This window comes from Cynara cardunculus (genome assembly GCF_001531365.2).
Source record: "Cynara cardunculus var. scolymus isolate 2C chromosome LG 8, CcrdV1, whole genome shotgun sequence".
NCBI classification, from domain to species: Eukaryota; Viridiplantae; Streptophyta; class Magnoliopsida; order Asterales; family Asteraceae; genus Cynara; species Cynara cardunculus.
This window is the reverse complement of record NC_037535.1, coordinates 12,601,984-12,609,364: the sequence shown is the minus strand read 5'-3', so window position 1 is coordinate 12,609,364 and position 7,381 is coordinate 12,601,984. Positions and strand designations below refer to the sequence as shown.

At 33.2% G+C, this 7,381-nt stretch overlaps 1 long non-coding RNA gene across 1 annotated transcript; it reads right to left on the bottom strand.

Moving 5' to 3' along the window:
* Positions 1-3,171: 3,171 nt before the first annotated feature.
* LOC112517313 lies at positions 3,172-5,004 on the bottom strand. The gene is made up of 2 exons (XR_003069655.1): positions 4,595-5,004; positions 3,172-3,534 (listed from the first exon to the last, which is right to left on the bottom strand). It is a non-coding gene; the product is annotated as an uncharacterized LOC112517313 (long non-coding RNA).
* Between the last annotated feature and the right edge of the window lie 2,377 nt (positions 5,005-7,381).

Genomic DNA, 7,381 nt, shown 5'->3' with positions numbered 1-7,381 from the left:
ATCTGTGTAGTGTAGAAAGATAAAGCAACGTATGCTTCTTTTAAGACTCAAAAAGATAAACCGTGTGGACTACACAAATTTATCAGACTCAATACGTGATCAAAAAGACTTGAAGGGGGGACATATATCCTTCTGTTTTAATATCAACTTTCTCCGAATGAGAAATTGATAGTTGATGAGCTGCGTGCCCCAAGTGTTATTGAAACACTTATCTGTTGAGAGATAAATGAGTAGATAGTGGGGTTGTGACAAGAATTGGCCTGGGTTTTACCTGTTTCAATATTAGTCTCGAAAGAATTGAGAACTAATAGATTATGTGGTATGCTCGGATTTTAAAAGTTTGGAACATGATTCTTATGTTCTTTTAATCCTGATACAACTCTCTTTAATTCTTTTGGCTCACAACAACTACCCCTCTCATTTTCATTTTAGTCTCAGCACACAAACCCTTTTGTATATAAAGCTCACTCAGATATGGTTGTCCTCATGGGTAGGTTTGTCGGTTCTGACATTCCATTGAGGTATTTTTGATAAGCACTCAGTCCCTCCTAAAATTACATTTTATGCTCAGATGATCACAATGATTGATCAAAAATATTATTGCAGATAAGCACACTGATCAGATAAAATTTGATCAAGAAATTTGGCTTTTAAGCACAATCAATGAAAGAAAGATGAGACAACGATCATATTATTCGGTATATGAGAGTAATAAATGAAGATCTGTAAGAACTAGTTTTTAGATTCTGATATTCAAAAAATTATTGAATGTATATTAATCAAAGTAAAAAAATATCAGAAAAATCAAGATTTGAATTCAAATGAGTGTATTATCACCGAAAATGATTTTCGTATAAGAGACGTGATAATAACAGTTTGAAGAATAGCTAAAACATGTATAGGAGTTATGTACGATGAAAAATTACACAAGTAAAATCTCAGGAAATACATGTTCAGAAAAAGTACTTGTTTCTCAAAAACAACTCATTTATTGAAAAACTTCTAGAGACTCCCCCTAGAAAATTGATTTAAGTAATGTTTCAGTTTAGCTCAAAAGAATAAAAATGGAAACATGTTTAGCACGAGTCCTAAATTGGAATGTTTAGAAGCCTCGTTTGGAACAAATTACAACTCCCCCTGCATTAGTGTATCACTGATATGATATTCTGATCAACACAATTTTGACACACCTGCAAAACCAGATTAAATAGATTTTGGTACCCCAAACGAACTTGGGTCCTATTTTGTTAGTATCTGATTGGGGGTATGTTGTAACTTCCAAACCATCTATTTCTATTTGATATCTTCTTTTTAGCACTTTTAACAAGTAAATCAGATAAGCAGTAAGAACCATACCAGTCATTATTGTACCTGTTAAATGAATTCCAGCTGTTTTCAAACAAGTTGTTCCCATATCCTCTGTTGATCTTCTTGTTAACAAAATCATTAGATCCACAATTTGAACATAGGATTCTTCTCTTGTTGAGACTGGTCATTTTATTAGAAGAACTCACAGTGCAAGGAAGAACAGTGTTAGTTACAACAGATTTATGAGACACAACTGAATCAGCTTTATTAACCCATACTTGTTTAAATTTTGAAAAATTATTGATTGATCCAATGACATACCCTTGATAAAACTGATTTAAAGAATGAGACTTGTTCTTAGAAACAGTTGATTTAGGACTACTTGAATAACTATTGGACTTAACACTAGAACAGTTATAAAAGCAAGTTTTACAATGAGATTGAGAACCAGTTGAGACTCTTGAAAAGTCTGAAACTTTCTTAAGTAACTGATCTCTCTCATCAGCAACTAAATCATAATTCTTCTTAAGTGCAGTTCTTATGTTCAATTCAGACACAAGTTCTGTCTCTAGATCAGACAACTTCTTTGAAACATCCAAAAATTTACCTTCTAATTCTTTCTTCATCTTTTCAAACACTTTTCTTTCTTTCTCAAACTTCTTTCTYTCTTCATCTGAACTTCCCTTATCATTCTCCGAAGCAATGTCAAGCCATTTCCTTTTCTCAGTAAGCCCTTTGGCAATTGCAGCATGTTTCTTGACAGTACTTCTCTTCTCAAGAACAAACAACATTTTCTCTTCATCTAAAGCTTTTTGCTTTTGTTCAGCCTTTTTCTTTTCTTTATCAACATTGGCTCGTTCCAAGAAGATAAGTTGTTCAAAATCTGAAATGTGATTCAAAAGAAATTTAGCATTCAGCTCAAGTGAATTAATCTTATTTTCATAAGATATACGTTCAGCTTTAAATTTTCTTTCTAGTTCAACCACTCTCTTTCTCAAAAACTTCTCTTTCATCATTCAAATTCTTTTCCACTTCTAAAACCTTTTCTTTCTCTAGATTCAGAAGCTTTCTTAGCTTAACCATGTCACTTTCAGAATTATGAGATTTATCAGTTTTAGAATATGAACTTCTTGGAGTTTGTGAAATAGATCGTTATTAGACTGACTCCATGGTTTCAATTCAATATCACAATCTTTTCTTACATCATTCAGAGAATTTTCAAGTTTATTAATTTTATTTTTTAAATCATTCTCAACTCTTTCTAAAACCTCTTTATGCTCTTTTTGCAGATTTGCAATGAATACTACATTAGAATGGTTCTCATAAAAAATGTTTATGTATTTTTTTTATAGTCCACTATGCTCGTTTCCAGGATGCAAATCTGAACTCTCATCTCTTGATTCTTCTTCTCTAGGATATCTGTCATTTAAAAAAATTGACCAATTACAGGATCTAATGCGATGAAATCAACTTAAAAAAAATCAAAAACAGTTAAGCTCAAAAGTTAAAACAGAAAAACACAAACACTATTGAGAAATCAGAGAATCGACGAAAAACTGTAAAAAATCAGTAAAAACAGTCAAAACTGTCAGAAACAGTTAAAAAACTGTTAAAAACAGTCAGAAACAGTTAAAACTGATTAAAAACAGTTTACGCGACTCAAAACAGATCAAAAAAATTCTCAAACAGTTAAAACAAACCAAAACAGATAAAATCAGATAAAGACAGATAAAAAAAAATGAAACAAATGAAAGTCCAAAATTAAAAGAAGCCCAAATCGTAAAACTTGAAAACAGAATCCTTGTCTTCTGTGAAATATATTCCACCTTTAAGCAATGAATCCTTCAACCTTCAACCTTAAATGAAACAAATTAATAGTCTTCAATTAAACAAAAAACAAACAAACAACAGTTGAGCACCACTAAAAGGATCACAACACCTGCTACAAAATAACAACAAATTTACCAACAGTCTTGTCTACTACAATTCATAAGGAAATATGAATTGAAAATCAAGCTCTCTTCTTGTTTTTCAATGGTCCTCTGGGGATTTTACTCACAACCTTGGCATCAAACACTCCATACTGCTTCTCTTTCACAGTGTGCAAATGTGAATGCTTCAGGTGGTACAGAAACAGCACACTTCAGAAATGACAGCTGCCCCTCGGTGTTTTTCAAACTGTTGCCACAAACAGCAGCTAGTGGAAAAGGATCCTGAGATACATGTCTGTAACAGGAAATCAATAGCAAACATCAACAAATATTTACAGCAAAATATCGACAGCAAACATCAATCACAAAAAAAACCGAATGATAAGGCTGTGATTTACTGAGAACCAGGATACAATCGACAGTGACAAAGTTCAAACTTTACTGTTTCTCTTGATCAAACAAACAGAAACTAAAACCAAGCAAGAAAGCTTCAATTCCTCTATTAAAATCTACCAAAATTTACTGTCGTGTTCCTTATCTTAAGCCGAATGAGGTACTCGTTCGAGCTCGCACAGTTTCGGTTAATCCTCTCGATACAAGGATGCGAGCAGGCTATGGCCGTTCCCTATTTGAATCGCTTCTTCCATTGGTTTTGGGCCGTTCAGACTCTTAATGTTGGGCAGGAAGTTTTTGGTGCGCTGCTAACAACAGCTATGAGAGGTACTTATGCTGATTATGCTATTCTTGCTTTTACTTGTGCGATGTATCTTGAATCGAATAGACAGATTAAACTTGACAACTTAAAATCGACTGCATCTGTGATCAATAAAAATAAGATCGGTCAAAATCTTCGATTTACAGACAGCCATAGATACTGTTTCCCTTCCTTAGATTTAATATGAAGAACCTGTTCGATAAACCACAGATATGCCTAACCTGCAATTTCTTTCAAGCCCGCTTACTGTATTGAGCAACTTGACTGTTATCGAGAATCAAATCCGGCTAAAAGTCAAGCGATTTATGAATATCCGATCAAGAAGCAATCCTAAATCGATCAAGCTATGAAGCTAAATCGCTCAATGCAATGCCTAAATCGCTCAACCAGTTTGCTCACTGCTAAACATAAATCGATCAAGCTTCTCTTAATCGCTCAAAATTATCGCACACTGCCAGGCGATATAGGAGAAAATCGATTAAGAAAATCAAAATTAAATAGGACAAGATTGTTCCCGATTTAGATAATTGAAATCAAACAGTTGACCGATTAGTATCAGAATGCAAGATATACTTGACCGATTTACAGCATCTCACTTGAGCCATTTTCTAATCCGGAGAAGATGAGTTGAGCGGTTTACCTTGAATCCGGATAAGGCTCAATCGATTTATCAAGAATCCGGTTAAACTGTGATCGATGTAAACCTTAGTCCGCTCAAACTGTAAGCGATGAAGTTTCTTATCCGTTCAAGTCTTCGATTTACACTTCAATCCGTTCAAACTGTATCCTGTACAATGAAGAAGCTGTGAGCGATTTATCAAGAAATCTGAGAGAAAATTGTGAGCGATTTGGACTTATGATCTTGGATCCATTTGGGCTTTGATCGATAAAGGCTAAACCGGATGGGCCTAATCCGGTTGGGCTGGACAAAAACACAAAACAAAAAAATATTATTCACAAAAAAAGATCAAAAACTGATTTTCAAGTAATTTTCAAGAACAAAAAAAAATTTAAAAACACAAAAATTCACTAAAAACTTGAATTCAGATGATCAAATTATAATTATTTGTGAATAACAAAGATTCACAGTGTAAATCGCACAGTTTGATCATGGTTTTAACACGAAAATACAAAATTTAAAAAAAAAAAATTGGATCAACCTAAAGAAAAAATGAAGAACATCAAGAACAAGATGAACACAGAAAAATTTTAAAAAAATTCTTCAGATCTTGATTTCTTCTACTGATTTCGAGCAAATTCGGCTCTGATACCAATTGAGAGTCCACAATCAATCAATCTTCATTAAATCTTCAAGAACAATGACATATCTGGATTTACAATCAAGAACTTGAGAGGAGAGTTGAGAGGATTTGTCAACTTGGTAAAACTTTCATATACGTATAGAATTTTACAAATGAGCTATAACAAAGATTACAAGATATCACCATATTTATAGGGTCAAACAATACACATGATCAAAGGTCAAACTTCTCTAAAGAAAAGTCAAACACGACGACTTGTCTACAATTATAAACAATTTTATCTTTCAAGACGAATACAATTTTACACAGAATTTCATTTCTAACATTTTGCTTAGGCTTCTATTAGTTATTTCTATTTGTTTATGTTGTTTGTTTGACGACTTCCACTTATATTGGCTATATTTGTTTGCTTCAATTGTCTGCTTGACTATTCCATTTACTTTCCTTAACTATTGTTACTTAGTTGTGTTGTTTGTTTAATTTTTTTCAGGAAAAAAGGACGAAACCTGAGGAAAAAATTTATTGAAGAACAAAGAAATTACAAGAAACCCATATTTATAAGCTATAAAGCGCCTAACCAAAACCACGAGGGTGGTTCCTGGTTGATTTGAGTTTGGACTCCAAAGGTTGAAAGTATCTGGAAGTCTCAAGTTCAAATCCAATGAGGAACAAAAATCCCCTCATAGCCACGGAAGTTCAAATACGATGACTCCGGTTACCCGTAAAACATGTGGTCGCCCTGAAATTAGTCGAATCACATAGTGAATTAGATATTCAGGTTAATAAAAAAAACACCTAACCGAAAAAATCTTAGAAAAAGAACCCAAATCAAAACACCCCAACCCAAGTAATGGACAACACCAAACTAAGCCCAACTGAGAATCGATTGGCTATTGATATATGATTTTGCTTCTATAATGAGTATTACACTAATGTTTTACGGTTACTGTTATTTATTGGTTAATGATCTTTTACTGTTTTTATGACTTATGACGTGTTTTATAATTTTATGACTGATCAATAGATACTCTTTGTGAAATGCATTCAGTCAAACGTTTCGTGTACTTCTAATAGAAAAACATTAGTTTTGTAGAGCAAGAAAATAAGGAAAAAGAAATTCAAATATTTTCATCAATCGTTTAACTGTAATAGCATTTATTGAGATTCCATTGCAGATCATATGTCTTATTCATACATTATTGACTCCTAATTACCTAAATTTGAGTACCTTAATCTTAAGTATATTTCTATCTAATCACAAGGATGATGCTTGATTGGTTTGAGTTTGACTCCAAAGGTCAAAAGTACCAGGAGGCCACAGGTTCAAATTCAAAGAGGAATAAAAATCCCCTTGTGGCCACGGAGGTTCAAATTCAGTGACTTCGGGCTATCTGCAAAGCAGGTAGTCACTCTGGGATTAGTCGGCTCGCATAGCGGGTTGGATATCCAGATTAATAAAAAAAAGTATATTTCTATCTATAAAAAAAACAATAATTAGATTTCAAACTATAACTGACGTGGGTTTTTTATTATAAAATTTATTGTTCTCAAAAAGTTTGTTTTTATTTGAAGTTAATAATGAAAGACATTAATAGGCCATCTACCAAATGCATATTTACGTATGTGCTTACCAACAAAATTCAATACTATCACTTAGTTACCGGATAAGATTTTAGTCCACCAAAACTATCATATGCAATAATTTAAACGGTAAGCGCTAACCATGGTAAGAGTCATCGCACTCACTTACCAGGTAAGACTCTAGGTCCTTATCTTAGCTTTTACCAAATAAGATTCTTGATCGTTACCATAGCTTTACCATAGTCATCCGGGTAAGCGTTTGGTAAACGACCCCTAACATGAATTAATGTTGAGGAAAAACATATTTTCTGGTCCAAAAGTTAGATAAAATTGACAAAAATATGGAAACATTAAAGCCAAGATGTCATGGTTACATTACAATACATGTTATTGGGGGTGTGGTTCATTTATGGGGTTTGAAGTGATGTTGGGTGGTGGCTTTATTGTCTAAAGCTAACAAAATGGGCCTATTTTCACTTGGACCATTTAATGCTTTGATGTTGAACCTTTTTTATGACTGAAAAAGTTTGAGGGGTTTAAAAGGAATGTTTTGTAACTGCTTTGACTGAACTGCAAAAAGAAGA